The sequence below is a fragment of the Pongo pygmaeus genome, chromosome 3 (genome assembly GCF_028885625.2).
Source record: "Pongo pygmaeus isolate AG05252 chromosome 3, NHGRI_mPonPyg2-v2.0_pri, whole genome shotgun sequence".
Classification (NCBI taxonomy): Eukaryota; Metazoa; Chordata; class Mammalia; order Primates; family Hominidae; genus Pongo; species Pongo pygmaeus.
This window is the reverse complement of record NC_072376.2, coordinates 131,776,052-131,799,340: the sequence shown is the minus strand read 5'-3', so window position 1 is coordinate 131,799,340 and position 23,289 is coordinate 131,776,052. Positions and strand designations below refer to the sequence as shown.

The 23,289-nt window shown below is 39.5% G+C and overlaps 1 protein-coding gene across 1 annotated transcript in view; it reads right to left on the bottom strand.

The window, feature by feature from the left end:
* Positions 1-23,289, bottom strand: part of SYNPO2 (synaptopodin 2) — a 194,137-nt gene that overhangs the window by 1,050 nt on the left and 169,798 nt on the right. The window lies entirely within an intron of this gene.

Here is a 23,289-nt window from a genome sequence, read left to right as displayed (position 1 = left end):
ATAGTGCTGTGATAAACATACAGGTGCAGGTATCTTTTTGATATAATGATTTCTTTTCTTTTGAGTATATACCCCAGTAGTGGTATTGCTTGGTAGATTGAATGTTAGACCTATTTTTAGTTCTAGGAGAAATCTCCATGCTATTTTCCATAGACATTGTATTAATTTACATTCCCACCAACAGTGTATAAGCATTCCCTTTTCTCCACATCCTCACCAACATCTGCTGTTTTTTGACTTTCTAATAATAGCCATTCTGACTGATGTAAGAGAGTATCTCGTCGTTTTAATTTGCATTTCTCTGATGATTAGTTACGTGGAGCATTTTTTGATATGCTTCATGGACATTTGTGTGTCTTCTTTTGAAAAATGTCTGTTGATGTCATTTCTCCACTTTTCGATGAGGTTATTTGTTTTGTTGTTGTTTGAGTTCCTTGTAGATTCTGGATATTAGTCCTCCCTTTGTCAGATGCACAGTTTGCAAGCATTTTCTCCCATTCTACATATTGTGTTAACTCTGTTGATTATTTCTTTTGCTGTGCAGAAGTGTTTTAGTTTAATAGGTCCCATTTGTCTATTTTTTATTTTGTTGCATTTGCTTTTCAGGTCTTAGTCATGAATTATTTACCTGGGCCAATGTCCAGAAGAGTTTTTCCTACATTTTCTTCTAGTATTTTGAAGTTTCAGGTTTTACATTCAAGTCTTTAATACATCTTGAGTTAATTTTTGTATATAATGAGAGACAGGGGTCCAGATGCCATTGTAATAGCTCAAGTGACAGATGATGAGGGCCTGGAGTTGAGTAGTAGTACAAGGAGTAGAGAAAAGTATTTCTGCACTCCACTGGGAGACCTTGGGTATTTGGTTCTAGCTAGATCTCCATTTCCTTTCTGTAAAATGAGTTTTGACTAGATAATGTCTGTGATTCCGTTCAGCATGATGATCTCTTACGTGCCTTAGAATTTTTCTCTTGCTATAAATGTACCTGTCTAGTTTCCCAGACATGGGAAGATATGTCATCTACATCTTTCTATCACGTATATATAGACAAGCATATATAGACTATGGAACAGAAAGGTTCAAATTCAAATCCCATATGTACTAATTTCTAGTGGTATGACCCTGTCACTTATTTATGTATTCTGTGCCCCAGTTGCTTCATCTGTAAAATGGGGATAGCAGTACCATCCTCAAAAAGCTAAGGAGACTAAATGAGACAACAGAGCTAAATTATTTAGTATAGGGTTTGTTACATTGTGGGTGTCTATAAAGGTATCTATCATCACTGTCCTCATCACTGTCATTGTTATTATCATCATCTCATCATCATCATTATCATTATCATTATCATCATCATAGTCATCATCACTCTTTCTACCTAGGAGAGTGCTTAACACCTAGAAAATATTTAATGCATTCCTGATGAGTGATTGGATGAATGCAGTAAAAGAGAATAATAATTCAGGTAAATTATGCCAAATAAATCTCTACTTAAGCTTTTCCTTTGATTATTTGAATATGATTTTTGTTAATTATATGAAAATATATAAGCAACAGCTAAGTCTCCAGTGTAAATCTTCACCTTGCCGTATTTAGGAAGCTTCATTTGGAATGACATATGTGATGAAATTAGAGTAGATCATAAGAACATGTGGAAGAATTGCCTGGGTTTTGTGACACATTTTCCAATTATTTCTGTTTGTTTTTGGAAATCCATAATGATTAAATTCTTGAAAATTTTTTTGTCATAGATTTTCACGCATAATTAATTGAAACATTTTTATACGATTCTTAGGCTTTTACTATTTGTGTGGGTATAACAGATTGGCAATTCTCAGATTACAGAGCTTTTGTTAGAAAGAGTTACTATTGTAGTCAACTCTGGCTTTTTCTGTTTTACTTTTTTAGAAGCACACGTTATTATACGTCTTGCATTACTATGTTCTCCTTCATTTTATGTTTCTGCATTTTGGGAGAATTTCAGAACGATGATAATAATATAGTGCCACCTAAAATTATCCCCTCAATTGACAGTGACCTCACCTCTGTCTGTACAACAGGAAAGGAGGAGGGATGTTAACACAGGCCACGTCTGGAACAAGATTGGTTCAGGTCTATACATAAGTACCTTAAAAGCTTAAGATGGACTCTATAGTACAGCAACAGTAATGTTTGAAAATGGCATTGTGCCAAAGGTAGGATAATATTGCCGTCTTAAATCTAGCAGATGTGAGTGAAAAAAGCTCTGCAATTAATTCTTTGAAGAAAGATCTCAACATTGAAAGGAAAGAGAACCTGTTCTATTCTGCCTTTTAAAATTCCTCCTGAATTTCATTACATGGTCTGTTGTTTTCATAGTCTGTGAGTTTTGAGGACTTACCAACAATATTCCTGTTTTAGTTCTAATCTTTAAAAAATAATTTTGATATCTAAGCATTTTTGTGGCATATTTAATTTTAAATATTTTTGAATCAAGATTCAAGATATTTAGCAAAGTCTTGGATTATCCTGCAGCAAAAGGAACTAATCATTCCTTTTTTTTTTTTTTTTTTGAGACTACATGACTTGATCTGCCAAATGAAAATTTAAAAAAATACTTATTCTATCAACTGGAAAACAAATGTTCCAAAGACTGTAACTACATCTCTGGCACATATTGATGGCCTGGAAGAAGGTCAGGTCATCCTAGTGCTCACTAAGCCATCACTGTCTTCCCAGAAACTAAGGAAGCATGCTGCTGGAGGTCACCCAGCTGCAGACACCCGCTGTCTATTCTCTACTCTGTTGAAAGAATTTTAAAGAGGTGGCAGCTGGCAGCGATAGTGTGTGTTTGAGATGGGGAGGATGATGAGATAAGAGGAAGAATCACAGTGTCAGAGAATGGTGGGCAGTAATGGGGAGGGAAGGAATGCTTTTGGAATATTCTGGTGTTGACTGATTTACTACAGAGTGTTCTTATGCCTCCCTTTCCATGTGGAAAGATTGGACAGCCTGTGTGTTCTGCCTTCCTCTTGTCCTGCCCTTTCAAGTCTATCTCCTTCAGTGCTGCCAGAATGAACTTCCTACAACACAGGCTAGATCATGCCAACTTCTTGTTTAAAATCCTTTAATGGCCCCATGGTTGCTCTATAGCAGGAAAAGGCAAACTATAGCCAATGAGCCAAATTTGGTCAAACACTATTTTGTATGGATAGCAAATTACAAATGGTTTTTACATTTTTAAGTGGTTAGAAAAAAAAAAACAAGTATTCTATTCCATGACTTGTGCAAATTATATATAATTCCAATTTCAATGTCTGTGAATAAAGTTTTATTGAGCCATGCTCATTCACTTTTATATTGGACATGGTTGCTTTGCACTATAAAGGCAGAGTTGAATTCAGACTCAAGGGTTCCTTAAGCCTAAAGTGTTTACAATCTGGCTCTTTACAGAAAAAGTTTACTCTGCCCTATGGGGAAAAAAATCCACTGCTTTCTGATTCTCACTTTATTATTCAAGACTAACACAGAGCTGCCTGGAATATTCCAGCACTGTGCTGTTCCCTCTGTCTGGAATGGCCTGCCTCTAGGCTATTCTCACCCTCTACCAGTTACTACTCCTCAGCCTCTAAGACTCTGCCGTAAATCCCTCCAGGAATCTGCTGTGAGAATCCTTCCACTCCTCATGCACCAATCTTTCCACATTAAAGTTTGGATTTTTTCTTTTTTTCTTGCTGTGTTCTCATAATACTCTGTGTGTAATTCCATCATTGTTCTTGTCTCTTTACATTGTACGCTCCCTAGAACTGTCAGCTCCCTGGGGACAGAGGTCACATTTTATTCACTAGTGTACTCCTAACATCAAACACTGCATAAGCCAAGTAGGTAAATAATTGATGACTAACGTCCAAGATTCTTTGCTTGGCCAAACTTTAGTCAGGCTTCTGAGTCTTCTGCTAGGTCCATTTGTATACTTCCTTGTACAATCCAGTTTTAGCAAAGAATCCTGCTAAGTTAGTTTAGTAAGAACTCTTATCGTTGATATGTGGTCATACTTGGTATGAGGAGGTTCTTTATCTTCCATCATCCCCAAGGTGATGTCTGATCAAGAATCCCATTTAGTTGGTTTAGCCAGCATCCTCTTACTGCCCCTTGGCTATAAATTCCCGCTTGCCTATGTCGTATTCATGGTTGAACCCATTCTCTCTCCCCACTGCACTTCCCCACTGCAATGGTCCCTATACCTATTGCAATGGTCCTGAGTTGCTTTAAAGAACATTATGAAGTAATTTTTTCTTTAACAGTTATTGTGCCGTGACTCAGATAGGATTAGACTCATCATTGGACCCCCAGGCCTCTCACCTAGGACACTGAATGTGTGCCTTTCCTTTGTCTTCTCTCTTGACTGACTCATGAGGATTTACTGGTGACTCAGATTTCTGAACCATTGTTCCAGACAAACATTCCTTGAAGCTGGCAAGGACAGATGTTGATTCTAAAGGTAAAAGTATACTTTCTGGGGCTGGGTTCGAGTCCCCAGGCTTCTTTTGAAAGGTACCTCCTGGCCTGGAAGCTCTTCTTCCTGCCTCCTTTTTGGGAGTGGGAATTATTCCCCAATTCCCTGGGCTAGAAATCTCTTCTTCCTGGCTTTCTTTTCCTGAGTGGGGAAGATTCTCTGAATGTGAGCTGGAAGTCCGTTTCCTAGCTCTGTAAGACCTCTCTATTCTGTTTCCTCTGTCCTTTGTATTGGGTCTCATGGGAACTTCTCTGTCACCTGAAATCCCTCTTCTTGAAACTCTGCTGATAATCTGCTCTTCCAGCAATGTCTACTCCTGCCAGCACCTTTCCCTTCCCACTCCAGCTCCTTGGTCACTGGAACTTTAGGCACCCTACCCTCCACTGGGGACTCTCAAGGGATTCAGAGTTCCCTCAAAAACAAGTACTTGAGGTTGAAAAGAGAATTTAAAAAGGAACTATTCAGAAACTGGGAAAATGAAAAAAAATTAAATCCTTCTCCACAAATATTGGTAAAAAGCTTTAGCCCTTACTGAATAGGTAAGCTCAACTTGTGCCATTTTTGTCAGAAATACAATTTGGTTGAAAATATAGAGATAAACCAGTGAGTTTGTATTACTTTGTTTTACTGCTTCATGACTAAAATTTTTACATTTTTAAATTGATACATAATAATTGTACATATCTATGGAGTGCATGAGATTTTATGTTCTTTTTTAAAAATTTTATTTTATTATTATACTTTAAGTTTTAGGGTACATGTGCACAATGTGCAGGTTTGTTACATACGTATACATGTGCCATGTTGGTGTGCTGCACCCATTAACCTGTCATTTAGCATTAGGTATATTGCCTAATGCTATCCCTCCCTACTCCCCCCACCCCACAACAGTCCCCAGAGTGTGATGTTCCCCTTCCTGTGACCATGTGTTCTCATTGTTCAATTCCCACCTATGAGTGAGAACATGCGGTGCTTGGTTTTTTGTCCTTGCGATAGTTTACAGAGAATGATGATTTCCAGTTTCATCCATGTCCCTACAAAAGACATGAACTCATCATTTTTTATGGCTGCATAGTATTCCATGGTGTATATGTGCCACATTTTCTTAATCCAGTCTATCATTGTTGGACATTTGGGTTGGTTCCAAGTCTTTGCTATTGTGAATAGTGCTGCAATAAACATATGTGTGCATGTGTCTTTATAGCAGCATGATTTATAGTCCTTTGGGTATATACCCAGTAATAGGATGGCTGGGTCAAATGGTATTTCTATTTCTAGATCCCTGAGGAATCGCCACACTGATTTCCACAATGGTTGAACTAGTTTACAGTCCCACCAACAGTGTAAAAGTGTTCCTATTTCTCCACATCCTCTCCAGCACCTGTTGTTTCCTGACTTTTTAATGATCGCCATTCTAACTGGTGTGAGATGGTATCTCATTGTGGTTTTGATTTGCATTTCTCTGATGGCAAGTGATGATGAGCATTTTTTCATGTGTTTTTTGGCTGCATAAATGTCTTCTTTTGAGAAGAATCTGTTCATGTCCTTTGCCCACTTTTTGATGGGGTTGTTTGTTTTTTTCTTGTAAATTTGTTTGAGTTCATTGTAGATTCTGGATATTAGCCCTTTGTCAGATGAGTAGGTTGCGAAAATTTTCTCCCATTTTGCAGATTGCCTGTTCACTCTGATGGTAGTTTCTTTTGCTGTGCAGAAGTTCTTGAGTTTAATTAGATGCCATTTGTCAATTTTGGCTTTTGTTGCTATTGCTTTTGGTGTTTTAGACATGAAGTCCTTGCCCATGCCTATGTCCTGAATGGTATTGCCTAGGTTTTCTTCTAGGGTTTTCATGGTTTTAGGTCTAACATGTAAGTCTTTAATCCATCTTGAATTAATTTTTGTATAAGGTGTAAGGAAGGGATCCAGTTTCAGCTTTCTACATATGGCTAGCCAGTTTTCCCAGCACCATTTATTAAATAGGGAATCCTTTCCCCATTTCTTGTTTTTCTCAGGTTTGTCAAAGATCAGATAGTTGTAGATAAGCAGCATTATTTCTGAGGGCTCTGTTCTGTTCCATTGATCTATATCTCTGTTTTGGTACCAGTACCATGCTGTTTTGGTTACTGTAGCCTTGTAGTATAGTTTGAAGTCAGGTAGCGTGACGCCTCCAGCTTTGTTCTTTTGGCTTAGGATTGACTTGGTGATGCAGGCTCTTTTTTGGTTCCATATGAACTTTAAAGTAGTTTTTTCCAATTCTGTGAAGAAAGTCATTGATAGCTTGATGGGGATGGCATTGAATCTTGGCAGTATGGCCTTGGGCATACTGGCCATTTTCATGATATTTATTCTTCCAACCCATGAGCATGGAATGTTTTTCCATTTGTTTGTATCCTCTTTTATTTCCTTGAGCAGTGGTTTGTAGTTCTCCTTGAAGAGGTCCTTCACATCCCTTGTAAGTTGGATTCCTAGGTATTTTATTCTCTTTGAAGCAATTGTGAATGGGAGTTCACTCATGATTCAGCTTTCTGTTTGTCTGTTATTGGTGTATAAGAATGCTTGTGATTTTTGTACATTGATTTTGCATCCTGAGACTTTCCTGAAGTTGCTTATCAGCTTAAGGAGATTTTGGGCTGAGACAATGGGGTTTTCTAGATATACAATCATGTTGTCTGCAAACAGGGACAATTTGACTTCCTCTTTTCCTAATTGAATGCCCTTTTTTTCCTTCTCCTGCCTGATTGCCCTGGCCAGAACTTCCAACACTATGTTGAATAGCAGTGGGGAGAGAGGGCATCCCTGTCTTGTGCCAGTTTTCAAAGGGAATGCTTCCGGTTTTTGCCCATTCAGTATGATATTGGCTGTGGGTTTGTCATAGATAGCTCTTATTATTTTGAGATACGTCCCATCAATACCTAATTTATTGAGAGTTTTTAGCATGAAGTGTTGTTGAATTTTGTCAAAGGCCTTTTCTGCATTTATTGAGATAATCGTGTGGTTTTTGTCTTTGGTTCTGTTTATATGCTGGATTACATTTATTGATTTGCGTATATTGAACCAGCCTTGCATCCCAGGGATGAAGCCCACTTGATCATGGTGGATAAGCTTTTTGGTGTGCTGCTGGATTTGGTTTGCCAGTATTTTATTGAGGATTTTTGCATCAATGTTCATCGAGGATATTGGTCTAAAATTCTCTTTTTTGGTTGTGTGTCTGCCAGGCTTTGGTATCAGGATGATGCTGGCCTCATAAAATGAGTTAGGGAAGATTCCCTCTTTTTCTGTTGATTGGAACAGTTTCAGAAGGAATGGTACCAGCTCCTCCTTGTACCTCTGGTAGAATTCGGCTGTGAATCCATGTGGTCCTGGACTCTTTTTGGTTGGTAAGCTATTGATTATTGCCACAATTTCAGAGCCTGTTATTGGTCTATTCAAAGATTCAACTTCTTCCTGGTTTAGTCTTGGGAGGGTGTATGTGTTGAAGAATTTATCCATTTCTTCTAGATTTTCTAGTTTATTTGCATAGAGGTGTTTGTAGTATTCTCTGATGGTAGTTTGTATTTCTGTGGGATCGGTGGTGATATCCCCTTTATCATTTTTTATTGTGTCTATTTGATTCTTCTCTCTTTTCTTCTTTATTAGTCTTGCTAGCGGTCTATCAATTTTGTTGATCCTTTCAAAAAACAGCTCCTGGATTCATTAATTTTTTGAAGGGTTTTTTGTGTCTCTATTTCCTTCAGTTCTGCTCTGATTTTAGTTATTTCTTGCCTTCTGCTAGCTTTTGAATGTGTTTGCTCTTGCTTTTCTAGTTCTTTTAATTGTGATGTTAGGGTGTCAATTTTGGATCTTTCCTGCATTCTCTTGTGGGCATTTAGTGCTATAAATTTCCCTCTACACACTGCTCTGAATGTGTCCCAGAGATTCTGGTACATTGTGTCTTTGTTCTTGTTGGTTTCAAAGAACATCTTTATTTCTGCCTTCATTTCGTTATGTACCCAGTAGTCATTCAGGAGCAGGTTGTTCAGTTTCCACGTAGTTGAGTAGTTTTGAGTGAGTTTCTTAATCCTGAGTTCTAGTTTGATTGCACTGTGGTCTGAGAGACAGTTTGTTATAATTTCTGTTCTTTTACAGTTGCTGAGGAGAGCTTTACTTCCAACTATGTGGTCAATTTTGGAATAGGTGTGGTATGGTGCTGAAAAAAATGTATATTCTGTTGATTTGGGGTGGAGAGTTCTGTAGATGTCTATTAGGTCTGCTTGGTGCAGAGCTGAGTTCAATTCCTGGGTATCCTTGTTAACTTTCTGTCTCGTTGATCTGTCTAATGTTGACAGTGGAGTGTTAAAGTCTCCCATTATTATTGTGTGGGAGTCTAAGTCTCTTTGTAGGTCACTCAAGACTTGCTTTATGAATCTGGGTGCTCCTGTATTGGGTGCATATATATTTAGGATATGCACATTCTTGTTGAATTGAACAAGCTCTTCTTGTTGAATTGATCCCTTTACCATTATGTAATGGCCTTCTTTGTCTCTTTTCATCTTTGTTGGTTTAAAGTCTGTTTTATTAGAGACTAGGATTGCAACCTCTGCCTTTTTTTGTTTTCCATTTGCTTGGTAGATCTTCCTGCATCCCTTTATTTTGAGCCGTTGTGTGTCTCTGCACGTGAGATGGGTTTCCTGAACATGGCACACTGATGGGTCTTGACTCTTGAGCCAATTTGCCATTCTGTATCTTTTAATTGGAGCATTTAGCCCATTTACATTTAAGGTTAATATTGTTATGTGTGAATTTGATCCTGTCATTATTTTGTTAGCTGGTTATTTTGCTCATTAGTTGATGCAGTTTCTTCATAGCCTCGATGGTCTTTACAATTTGGCATGATTCTGCAGTGGCTGGTACCGGTTGTTCCTTTCCATGTTTAGTGCTTCCTTCAGGAGCTCTTGTAGGACAGGCCTGGTGTTGACAAAATTTCTCAGCATTTGATTGTCTGTAAAGTATTTCATTTCTTCTTCACTTATGAAGTTTAGTTTGGCTGGATATGAAATTCTGGTTTGAAAATTCTTTTCTTTAAGATTGTTGAATATTGGCCCCCACTCTCTTCTGGCCTGTAGAATTTCTGCCGAGAGATCCGATGTTAGTCTGATGGGCTTCCCTTTGTGGGTAACCTGACCTTTCTCTCTGGCTGCCTTTAACATTTTTTCCTTCATTTCAACTTTGGTGAATCTGACAATTATGTGTCTTGGAGTTGCTCTTCTCGAGGAGTATCTTTGTGGCGTTCTCTGTATTTCCTGAATCTGAATGTTGGCCTGCCTTGCTAGATTGGGGAAGTTCTCCTGGATAATATCCTGCAGAGTGTTTTCCAAGTTGGTTCCATTCTCCCCGTCACTTTCAGGTACACCAATCAGACGTAGGTTTGGTCTTTTTACATAGTCCCATATTTCTTGGAGGCTTTGTTCATTTCTTTTTATTCTTTTTTCTCTAAACTTCCCTTCTCGCTTCATTTCATTCATTTCATCTTCCATCACTGATACCCTTTCTTCCAGTTGATCACATCGGCTCCTGAGGCTTCTGCATTCTTCACGTAGTTCTCGAGCCTTGGCTTTCAGCTCCATCAGCTCCTTTAAGCACCTCTCTGCATTGGTTATTCTAGTTATACATTCTTCTAATTTTTTTTCAAAGTTTTTAACTTCTTTGCCATTGGTTTGAATTTCCTCCTGTAGCTCGGAGTAGTTTGATTGTCTGAAGCCTTCTTCTCTCAACTCTTCAAAGTCGTTCTCCATCCAGTTTTGTTCCGTTGCCGGTGAGGAACTGCGTTCCATTGGAGGAGGAGAGGCGCTCTGCTTTTTAGAGTTTCCAGTGTTTCTGCTCTGTTTTTTCCCCATCTTTGTGGTTTTATCTACTTTTGGTCTTTGATGATGGTGACGTACAGATGGGTTTTTGGTGTGGATGTCCTTTCTGTTTGTTAGTTTTCTTTCTAACAGACAGGACCCTCAGCTGCAGGTCTGTTGGAGTTTGCTAGAGGTCCACTCCAGACCCTCTTTGCCTGGGTATCAGCAGCAGTGGCTGCAGAACAGCGGTTGCTGTAGAACAGCGGATTTTTGTGAACCGCAAATGCTGCTGCCTGATCGTTCTTCTGGAAGTTTTGTCTCAGAGGAGTACCCAGCTGTGTGAGGTGTCAGTCAGCCCGTACTGGGGGGTGCCTCCCAGTCAGGCTGCTCGGGGATCAGGGACACACTTGAGGATGCAGTCTGCCCGTTCTCAGATCTCCAGCTGCGTGCTGGGAGAACCACTACTCTCCTCAAAGCTGTCAGACAGGGACATTCAAGTCTGCAGAGGTTACTGCTGTCTTTTTGTTTGTCTGTGCCCTGCCCCCAGAGGTGGAGCCTACAGAGGCAGGCAGGCCTCCTTGAGCTGTGGTGGGCTCCACCCAGTTGGAGCTTCCAGGCTGCTTTGTTTACCTAAGCAAGCCTCGGCAATGGCAGGCTCCCCTCCCCCAGCCTCGCTGCCGCCTTGCAGTTTGATCTCAGACTGCTGTGCTAGAAATTAAGGAGACTCCCGGGGCCTAGGACCGTCCGAGCCAGGTGCAAGATATAATCTCCTGGTGTGCCGTTTTTTAAGCCCACTGGGAAAGTGCAGTATTAGGGTAGGAGTGATCCGATTTTCCAGGTGCCATCTGTCACCCCTTTCTTTGACTAGGAAAGGGAACTCCCTGACCCCTTGCACTTCCCGAGTGAGGCAACGCCTTGCCCTGCTTCGGCTCATGCACGGTGCACTGTACCCACTGTCCTGCACCCACTGTCTGGCACTCCCTAGTGAGATGAACCCGGTACCTCAGATGGAAATGCAGATATCACCATCTTCTGCGTGGCTCAGGCTGGGAGCTGTAGACCGGAGCTGTTCCTATTCGGCCATCTTGGCTCCCGGCCGAGTGCAAGAGATAATTGGATACAGGCTGACAATGTGTAAAGATCAACTCGGAGTAATTAGGACATCCATCACCTCATTTAGTATTTCTTTGCGTTAAGAACATTCTAGATATTCTCTTCTATTTTGAAGTATGCAATAAATTATTAACACCTGTATTCACCCTACTATGGTATTGAACACTAGAATTTATTCCTTCTATCTAACTGTATTTTTATACTCATTAACCACATGCTTTGTACACTTCTTCCCCTTTTCCTTCCCAACTTCTGGTAATCACCATTTTATTCCCTACCTCCAAGAGATCAACTCTTTTTTTAGCTCCTACATATACGTGAGAACATGCAAAATTTTTCTTTCTGTGCCTGGCTTATTTCATTTAACATAATGTCTTCTAGGCTCATCCATGTTGCTACAAATGAAAGGATTATTTTTAACAGCTGAATAATAGTACTACGTTGTGTATATATACTGCATTGTCTTTATTTAGTCATCCTTTGATGAAAACTTAGGTTAATGTCATTTCTTGGCTACTGTAAATTATGCTGCAATGAACATGGGAGTACAGTTAGCTCTTCTATATACTGATTTCCTTTCTTTTGGCTACAGACCCAGCAGTGGGATTGGCTGGATCATATGGTAGTTTCAGTTTTCATTTTATGAGTAAATTCTCTACTGTTTTTCATACTGACTGTACTAACTTACATTCCCACCAATAGTGTATAAGTGTTCCCTTTTCTCTGTATTCTCATCACTATCTGTTATTTATTCTATGACTAAAATTTTAAAAATAAAATGCCATAAGATCTGGTTGCATCTGTCTGTATGTTTATGTATGTGTACATGTATATATCTAGGTTTGTATGATAGGTATACATGATATTTTTCTACATTCAATGGCATTACAAAACTAAAATACCCAAATTGGCTTAGGAGTAAATAAGCACTCAAACAAATTAAGCATTCATAAAACTCTCAGAAAAATAGAAACTTACCCAAATGGTTTTTTGAATTCATACAAATTGCTTAATTGCCTAAGTGAAAAAAAATTAATGGAGTTGCAAAAGAATTGTGAAAATCGTATTTTGTTTAGTCAAAGCTGACTGAGATTGGATGGATTTGTTATAAAATTTTATTAAAACTTAGTTTTAGTAGTACATCGATGCAAAAGTAGAATTTGGTATTCTCTGTTAAAAAGTCAAGGGCCAAAACAGAAACAATGAATGTTATCATATCTGCTGACCACTCATGCTGATGAAATTGCATATTTCCCTTTGTCAGAGAAATTAAAAATCATCATGAGCTTTACCTGGTGAACTTTAAATATACTGACAAAAACTCCAATTTCCTTGGATTAAAATAAAATCTTGCCATTGATAACCTCAAATGATAATAACTTGGAGAAAATGTTAAATTGGGGTAATTTACGACTGAAGAGAAATTTTTTACAGTGAATGCAATACACGTTTTATTGAAATATTTGTGAAATAAATATCAATCTTTTCATGTTAGTAAAAACATTTGTTTTATACTTATGGCTAAAATTCAGTCTTCCTCAGAACTTCTCACTGTACCCCACACCTTTTTTTTAATTCTGGAATGACTATTTTTAAATTTTTAAAAGTTTTTTTAATGATGCATGATAGATGCACATAGTTTTGGGGTACGTGTGATAATACATTCAAATAATTTGTAAAGATCAAATCAGTGTACTTTGCGTATTCATCACCTTAAATATTTGTCATTTCTTTTTGATTGAAACATTCAAATTATTCTCTCCAGCTATTTTGAAATGTACGATAGATTACTATAAATATAGCCACCCTATTGATCTAACACTACATCTTATTTCTTTTATCTAACTGTATATTTGTATTAGTTATTTTTAAATGTGTTTTGTTTTAAGAATAATTCTTAAATTGTTCCATTGCTTTGATTTGGAAGTTTGTCCCCTCCAAAATTCATGGGAAACTTAATCCCCAATGTAACAATATTAAGAGGTGGAGCCTTTAGGAAGTGATTAACCTTAGGAAGTGATGAGGGTTCACCCTCATTGATGGGATCCGTGTTTTATAAGAAGGCTTGAAGAGGGGAGTTCAACTCTTCCATTCCTTCTGCCATGTGTGGATGCAGCTAGAGGTGCTATATTGGAAGCATAGCTCTTGTGAGATACCAAGTTTCCTAGTGCCTTGATCTTGGACTCCCACTCCAGAACTCAGAAAACATATTTCTGTTCTTCATAGATAATCCAGTCTCAGGTATTCTGCTATAGCAGCAGGAACAGACTAAGACAATTCTATAGCAGGGTAATGATAAAATAGAAACATGTTACAAATTCATATAAGACTTATCTTTGAGAAAAAATATTTATTCATGCTGTAAAAAGTGAAAGCTAAATGTATTGTTTGTTTGCAACCTCCTCAGGCAAAGTATCTAGAAAATCTGTTCCTATCTGTTCCGAAAAATCTGCTTTTTCCTACATGATAGCATTTTGGAACTTGAACAGTTAATTCTTATTCATTTCTCAGTCTTCCTTTGTATACAAAATGAGAAATTCAGATACATTGCTTATTCAAATGTATTGTAGAAGAACCAGTTGAGTTTCATTCGAAATATGAAAATTTTAAACATCACAACCAGAGAACACTGCTGGACATGAAATTTCTGCCACTCTTTTTTGTGATTTTCTTTATCAAGTTCATGCTGAACATGGGGTTTAGCTTAGCTGGGCACTGAGTTTTGGTGGTTTTATCACAAAATTAGGATTATTTTTCCTTTCGTCATCCTTTTATTAAGCATCAACTTCAATAAATCATAGGCATTTTGTATTGCTACTAATCATAGCCATAGTTACTGTAGATAAAACCAGAGAGAGAGAACATTTGAATTCAAGGATAAAGAGGTATCTAATTGCCATAAAGTTCCAAATAATAAAAAGTCATGGAAAAAATATACCCCTTTTATTTATTTTTAAACTATTATTCTTCTCTGTCCTATGTACTGGTCTGGCAGAAAGCTGTGGTATGAATGACATGTAGATCAACAAGAAAAACTACCAAGCCAACCTCTTAAAATGAGGCTAGTCCTGACAGGTCGAGGATCAGCTCTGGGTGCCGCAAAGCTTCTGCAGAATCCTGTGATTTGGTTTTCTCCGTTGTTTCAACAATGATTGCTTCATCCAAGTGGGGGCAGGGGCAGTACCAAGGATGGCCCTTTACTTCCTGACACATGCACTCTGCATTGAAGAACTATCCCTGAAGAATACACTTATAGCTCAACTATCCAAATCAATATTTTTTTCTAGAAAAGGTGATGCTGAGAAAAGGCTAAGCAGGTTTGCTAGAACACTGTGATAGATTAACTGCAGAATTCTTCCTGTAGGATTGGGGATATAACGGGCTTCACTAACCTTCCCTAGGCAGTGAAACATCCCCCAAATCTGATGGATCTGGAGTCAGAGAAGTCTGCTTTTGTGCCTGCTGGGCCCCAAAGTTGGACATTTTTCTCTCTGTTCCCTCTCTTTTGAAAATGTAAAATAAAACCAAAAATAGACAACTTTTTCTTCAGCCATTCCAGCATAGAGAATAAAACCTTATGGAAACAGGAATGTCAATTGTGTAATCATTGTTCTAATTAGGTAAATAAAAGTCTTTATGTATGTGTTACAAGAATTTCCCCTACAACATCCTTTATGACTTAAATTCAATGACAGTTTGGTTTGGTAGTAAAGGATTTTCTCCATGGCCTGAATTAAGACCATTAGAAAGCACCAGGCCATGGGAGCAGTGACCATCTGCTGACTGTTCTCGTGGATCTTGTGTTCACGGACATGGGGCGACGTGCCTCGTATGTGTTAGAGGGTGGAACGGATGTGTTTGGCGCTGCATGGGATCTGGTGCCCCTCTTCTCCTGGATTCGCATCCCCACCCAGGGCCTGCCTTTACTAAGTGTTCTGCCCTAGCTTGGTTCAAGGAGGTCATCCAACTGACTTTATCAAGTGGAATTGGGATATATTTGATATACTTTTGCCTAACAACATGGAAAAGGGTTTTCCATTCCCTGCAAGCTACATCCTACTGCTTTGAACTTCCAAGTATGTCTAGTCACCTTTTAAAATGTAAACATTTTCAGAAAAATGAGGATTGCTTTCCTTGTATGAGCTTTTTATCTTGACTACCTGAATTGCAAGGGATTTTTATATATTCATATGTTCTAAAGTCAGCAACTCTCCTGTTGGTTCATTATTGAATGTGCTGTAAATTAAGTCTTTTGCAATTAAAATGAGGTTTGCCCACATCCAAAAAAAAGAAAGAAAAGGCTAAGCAGGAAATCCTATCTCTGCCTCTATATGTTCATAGTGCTATAGACAAACCTCTTCAGGGGGAATTTCGCCTAAAATAAGATTGTGGCTTTCCTTACATATAACCTGTTATACTTTGTTTGGTAATTTAGAGCAAACCTCATGCTTATTCAAATGATCATGATGAGACAATACTGCCTTATTTTATAAAGCTTCTTCAGACCTTCAGTAAGACAAATAAATTGTGAAATTTTGAGGAGTCAGTGAAGCTTTTTCCTCTTGGAGAGTGGTGGGAGTAAAATTTATGGAGAAGGGGGACAGAAAATTCAACGAGAAGAAAAGTACAATATAGCAAATCTTTACTACAACTTTAGAGAGAGAAAAAGTGTATCACAGCAAGATACATTGGAGGCATTTCCTTCTTAAATGCCCTTCATAAAATTACTTGATTTTCACTGGGGGAGGGAGGAAATTGCCAGATCCTTTCTAAAAATATAAACTGTCATGTTTTATAGGGCTACAAAAAATGAAATGCCCCTTCATGGTAAGTACTGTTCCGTTAAATTTGAGAAGTCACAGATCTTGTGATTTTCCAAAATTGCAGAGAAGGAGCATTTTGTGCTAAATGCTTCTGTTATTATGTGGACCAGGGAAACACTGACTAATCTTGAGGTATTTCTGTTGCTGTCTTCCTGGGAGTCAAGCCAGGAAATTGAACTCTCCTTGCCTCGGGTTGCCTGTTGGCTCTGTATGAAGATGACACCACCTATCTCTCAGTATGTTTTGAAGTTTATTGTTTAGTAAGCACTAGGATTCCTTAGAAAAAACAGGCTCGTTATATAGCATTAGCATCTTAAGGTAGTCTGGTACTCTTAAGTCATTTAAATCTTTAAAACACTCTTCGTTCTTTTTTTTTTTCAACAGAGTCTCACTCTACCGCAGGCTGGAGGGCAGTGGTGCGATCTTGGTTCACTGCAACCTCCACCTCCTGGGTTCAAGTGATTCTTGTGCCTCAGCCTCCTCAATAGCTGGGATTACAAGTGCACACCACCATGCCTGGCTAATTTTTATGTTTTTAATAGAGAAGGGGTTTCACCATGTTCGCCAGGCTGGTCTTGAATTCCTGACCTCAAGTGATCCACCCACCTCGGCCTCCCAAAGTGCTGGTATTACAGGTGTGAGCCACGCACCCAGCCTCATTCTTAAAGTTTTCAAATATTAGTCTTTAGAAAAATATTTTTCATCGGAATGCCATTTTATTTTGAAATTACCAGGAAAAAAAAGTGTTTGAAAGGTGTGCTATATGATACCAATTGACCAGGGAGTTCACATTTCAGCTGATAGTTTTAATATTGTGTAGAAAGAGCCAAAGTCATTTTTCTTTTTTTTCTTTTATTATTATTATTATTATTATCATTATTATACTTTAGGTTTTATGGTACATGTGCGCAATGTGCAGGTAAGTTACATATGTATACATGTGCCATGCTGGTGCGCTGCACCCACCAACTCGTCATCTAGCATTAGGTATATCTCCCAATGCTATCCCTCCCCCCTCCCCCCACCCCACAACAGTCCCTGAAGTGTGATGTTCCCCTTCCTGTGTCCATGTGTTCTCATTGTTCAATTCCCACCTATGAGTGAGAATATGCGGTGTTTGGTTTTTTGTTCTTGCGATAGTTTACTGAGAATGATGATTTCCAGTTTCATCCATGTCCCTACAAAGGACGTGAACTCATCATTTTTTATGGCTGCATAGTATTCCATGGTGTATATGTGCCACATTTTCTTAATCCAGTCTATCATTGTTGGACATTTGGGTTGGTTCCAAGTCTTTGCTATTGTAAATAATGCTGCAATAAACATACGTGTGCATGTGTCTTTATAGCAGCATGATTTATAGTCCTTTGGGTATATACCCAGTAATGGGATGGCTGGGTCGAATGGAATTTCTAGTTCTAGATCCCTGAGGAATCGCCACACTGACTTCCACAAGGGTTGAACTAGTTTACAGTCCCACCAACAGTGTAAAAGTGTTCCTATTTCTCCACATCCTCTCCAGCACCTGTTGTTTCCTGACTTTTTAATGATTGCCATTCTAACTGGTGTGAGATGGTATCTCATTGTGGTTTTGATTTGCATTTCTCTGATGGCCAGTGATGGTGAGCATTTTTTCATGTGTTTTTTGGCTGCATAAATGTCTTCTTTTGAGAAGTGTCTGTTCATGTCCTTTGCCCACTTTTTGATGGGGTTGTTTGTTTTTTTCTTGTAAATTTGTTGGAGTTCATTGTAGATTCTGGATATTAGCCCTTTGTCAGATGAGTAGGTTGCGAAAATGTTCTCCCATTTTGTAGGTTGCCTGTTCACTCTGATGGTAGTTTCCTTTGCTGTGCAGAAGCTCTTTAGTTTAATTAGATCCCATTTGTCAATTTTGGCTTTTGTTGCCATTGCTTTTGGTGTTTTAGACATGAAGTCCTTGCCCATGCCTATGTCCTGAATGGTAATGCCTAGGTTTTCTTCTACGGTTTTTATGGTTTTAGGTCTAACATTTAAGTCTTTAATCCATCTTGAATTGATTTTTGTATAAGGTGTAAGGAAGGGATCCAGTTTCAGCTTTCTACATATGGCTAGCCAGTTTTCCCAGCACCATTTATTAAATAGGGAATCCTTTCCCCATTTCTTGTTTTTGTCAGGTTTGTCAAAGATCAGATACTTGTAGATATGTGGCATTATTTCTGACGGCTCCGTTCTGTTCCATTGATCTATATCTCTGTTTTGGTACCAGTACCATGCTGTTTTGGTTACTGTAGCCTTGTAGTATAGTTTGAAGTCAGGTAGTGTGATGCCTCCAGCTTTGTTCTTTTGGCTTAGGATTGACTTGGCGATGCGGGCTCTTTTTTGGTTCCATATGAACTTTAAAGTAGTTTTTTCCAATTCTGTGAAGAAAGTCATTGGTAGCTTGATGGGGATGGCATTGAATCTGTAAATTACCTTGGGAAGGACGGCCATTTTCATGATATTGATTCTTCCTACCCATGAGCATGGAATGTTCTTCCATTTGTTTGTATCCTCTTTTATTTCCTTGAGCAGTGGTTTGTAGTTCTCCTTGAAGAGGTCTTTCACATCCCTTGTAAGTTGGATTCCTAGGTATTTTATTCTCTTTGAAGCAATTGTGAATGGGAGTTCACTCATGATTTGGCTCTCTGTTTGTCTGTTATTGATGTATAAGAATGCTTGTGATTTTTGCACATTGATTTTGTATCCTGAGACTTTGCTGAAGTTGCTTATCAGCTTAAGGAGATTTTGGGCTGAGACAATGGGGTTTTCTAGATATACTATCATGTCATCTGCAAACAAGGACAATTTGACTTCCTCTTTTCCTAATTGAATACCCTTGATTTCCTTCTCCTGCCTAATTGCCCTGGCCAGAACTTCCAACACTATGTTGAATAGAAGTGGCGAGAGAGGGCATCCCTGTCTTGTGCCAGTTTTCAAAGGGAATGCTTCCAGTTTTTGCCCATTCAGTACGATATTGGCTGTGGGTTTGTCATAAATAGCTCTTATTATTTTGAGATACGTCCCATCAATTCCTAATTTATTGAGAGTTTTTAGCATGAAGGGTTGTTGAATTTTGTCAAAGGCCTTTTCTGCATCTATTGAGATAATCATGTGGTTTTTGTCTTTGGTTCTGTTTATATGCTGGATTACATTTATTGATTTGCGTATATTGAACCAGCCTTGCATCCCAGGGATGAAGCCCACTTGATCATGGTGGATAAGCTTTTTGATGTGCTGCTGGATTCTGTTTGCCAGTATCTTATTGAGGATTTTTGCATCAATGTTCATCAAGGATATTGGTCTAAAATTCTCTTTTTTTGTTGTGTCTCTGCCAGGCTTTGGTATCAGGATGATGCTGGCCTCATAAAATGAGTTAGGGAGGATTCCCTCTTTTTCTATTGATTGGAATAGTTTCAGAAGGAATGGTACCAGCTCCTCCTTGTACCTCTGGTAGAATTCGGCTGTGAACCCATCTGGTCCTGGACTTTTTTTGGTTGGTAAGCTATTGATTATTGCCACAATTTCAGCTCCTGTTATTGGTCTATTCAGAGATTCAACTTCTTCCTGGTTTAGTCTTGGGAGGGTGTATGTGTTGAGGAATTTATCCATTTCTTCTAGATTTTCTAGTTTATTTGCATAGAGGTGTTTGTAATATTCTCTGATGGTAGTTTGTATTTCTGTGGGATCGGTGGTGATATCCCCTTTATCATTTTTTATTGCATCTATTTGATTCTTCTCTCTTTTTTTCTTTATTAATCTTGCTAGCGGTCTATCAATTTTGTTGATCCTTTCAAAAAACCAGCTCCTGGATTCATTGATTTTTTGAAGGGTTTTTTGTGTCTCTATTTCCTTCAGTTCTGCTCTGATTTTAGTTATTTCTTGCCTTCTGCTAGCTTTTGAATGTGTTTGCTCTTGCTTTTCTAGTTCTTTTAATTGTGATGTTAGGGTGTCAGTTTTGGATCTTTCCTGCTTTCTCTTGTGGGCATTTAGTGCTATAAATTTCCCTCTACACACTGCTTTGAATGCATCCCAGAGATTCTGGTATGTTGTGTCTCGGTTCTCGTTGGTTTCAAAGAACATCTTTATTTCTGCCTTCATTTCGTTATGTACCCAGTAGTCATTCAAGAGCAGGTTGTTCAGTTTCCACGTAGTTGAGCGGTTTTGAGTGAGATTCTTAATCCTGAGTTCTAGCTTGATTGCACTGTGATCTGAGAGACAGTTTGTTACAATTTCTGTTCTTTTACATTTATTGAGGAGAGCTTTACTTCCAAGTATATGGTCAATTTTGGAATAGGTGTGGTGTGGTGCTGAAAAAAATGTATATTCTGTTGATTTGGGGTGGAGAGTTCTGTAGATGTCTATTAGGTCTGCTTGGTGCAGAGCTGAGTTCAATTCCTGGGTATCCTTGTTGACTTTCTGTCTCGTTGATCTGTCTAATGTTGACAGTGGGGTGTTAAAGTCTCCCATTATTAATGTGTGGGAGTCTAAGTCTCTTTGTAGGTCACTCAGGACTTGCTTTATGAATCTGGGTGCTCCTGTATTGGGTGCATATATATTTAGGATAGTTAGCTCTTCTTGTTGAATTGATCCCTTTACCATTATGTAATGGCCTTCTTTGTCTCTTTTGATCTTTGTTGGTTTAAAGTCTGTTTTATCAGAGACTAGGATTGCAACCCCTGCCTTTTTTTGTTTTCCATTTGCTTGGTAGATCTTCCTCCATCCTTTTATTTTGAGCCTATGTGTGTCTCTGCACGTGAGATGGGTTTCCTGAATACAGCACACTGATGGGTCTTGAGTCTTTATCCAATTTGCCAGTCTGTGTCTTTTAATTGGAGCATTTAGTCCATTTACATTTAAAGTTAATATTGTTATGTGTGAATCTGATCCTGTCATTATGATGTTAGCTGGATATTTTTCTCGTTAGTTGATGCAGTCTCTTCCTAGTCTCGATGGTCTTTACATTTCGGTATGATTTTGCAGTGGCTGGTACCGGTTGTGCCTTTCCATGTTTAGCGCTTCCTTCAGGAGCTCTTTTAGGGCAGGCCTGGTGGTGACAAAATCTCTCAGCATTTGCTTGTCTGTAAAGGATTTTATTTCTCCTTCACTTATGAAGCTTAGTTTGGCAGGATATGAAATTCTGGGTTGAAAATTCTTTTCTTTAAGAATGTTGAATATTGGCCCCCACTCTCTTCTGGCTTGTAGGGTTTCTGCTGAGAGATCCGCTGTTAGTCTGATGGGTTTCCCTTTGATGGTAACCCGACCTTTCTCTCTGGCTGCCCTTAACATTTTTTCCTTCATTTCAACTTTGGTGAATCTGACAATTATGTGTCTTGGAGTTGCTCTTCTCGAGGAGTATCTTTGTGGCGTTCTCTGTATTTCCTGAATCTGAATGTTGGCCTGCCTTGCTAGATTGGGGAAGTTCTCCTGGATAATATCCTGCAGAGTGTTTTCCAACTTGTTTCCATTCTCCCCGTCACTTTCAGGTACACCAATCAGACGTAGATTTGGTCTTTTCACATAGTCCCACATTTCTTGGAGGCTTTGCTCGTTTCTTTTTATTCTTTTTTCTCTAAACTTCCCTTCTCGCTTCATTTCATTCATTTCATCTTCCAGGGCTGATACCCTTTCTTCCAGTTGATCGCATCGGCTCCTGAGGCTTCTGCATTCTTCACGTAGTTCTCGAGCCTTGGTTTTCAGCTCCATCAGCTCCTTTAAGCACTTCTCTGTATTGGTTATTCTAGTTATACATTCTTCTAAATTTTTTTCAAAGTTTTCAACTTCTTTGCCTTTGGTTTGAATATCCTCCCGTAGCTCGGAGTAATTTGATCGTCTGAAGCCTTCTTCTCTCAGCTCGTCAAAGTCATTCTCCGTCCAGCTTTGTTCCGTTGCTGGTGAGGAACTGCGTTCCTTTGGAGGAGGAGAGGTACTCTGCTTTTTAGAGTTTCCAGTTTTTCTGCTCTGTTTTTTCCCCATCTTTGTGGTTTTATCTACTTTTGGTCTTTGATGATGGTGATGTACAGATGGGTTTTTGGTGTGGATGTCCTTTCTGTTAGTTTTCCTTCTAACAGACAGGACCCTCAGCTGCAGGTCTGTTGGAGTACCTGGCCGGCCGTGTGAGGTGTCAGTCTGCCCCTGCTGGGGGATGCCTCCCAGTTAGGCTGCTCGGGGGTCAGGGGTCAGGAACCCACTTGAGGAGAGTGTCAGCCGGTTCTCAGATCTCCAGCTGCGTGCTGGGAGAACCACTGCTCTCCTCACAGCTGTCAGACAGGGACATTTAAGTCTGCAGAGGTTACTGCTGTCTTTTTGTTTGTCTGTGCCCTGCCCCCAGAGGTGGAGCCTACAGAGGCAGGCAGGCCTCCTTGAGCTGTGGTGGGCTCCACCCAGTTCAAGCTTCCAGGCTGCTTTGTTTACCTAAGCGAGCCTGGGCAATGGCGGGCGCCCCTCCCCCAGCCTCGCTGCAGACATGCTGTTTGATCTCAGACTGCTGTGCTAGCAATCAGCGAGACTCCGTGGGCGTAGGACCCTCTGAGCCAGGTGCGGGCTATACTCTCCTGGGGCACCGGTTCCTAAGCCCGTCGGAAAAGCACAGTATTTGGGTGGGAGTGGCCCGATTTTCCAGGTGCCGTCTGTCACCCCTGGAAGGGGAACTCCCTGACCCCTTGCGCTTCCCGAGTGAGGCAATGCCTCGCCCCTGCTTCGGCTGGCGCACGGTGCGCTCACCCACTGACCTGCGCCCACTGTCTGGCACTCCCTAGTGAGGTGAACACGGTACCTCAGATGGAAATGCAGAAATCACCCGTCTTCTGCGTCGCTCGCGCTGGGAGCTGTAGACCAGAGCTGTTCCTATTCGGCCATCTTGGCTCCTCCTCGCCAAAGTCATTTTTTAAAAAGTTTTGCTTAAATATGCCTTATTGTAATGAGGGCTTCAGTTTAACAAAGTTCAGTCTTGGATCAGTCAAAAAAGGACAAGTAATTGGAAGGACTGGGTAGACTAACATGGCAGATTAGAGACAGAGCCCAGAGT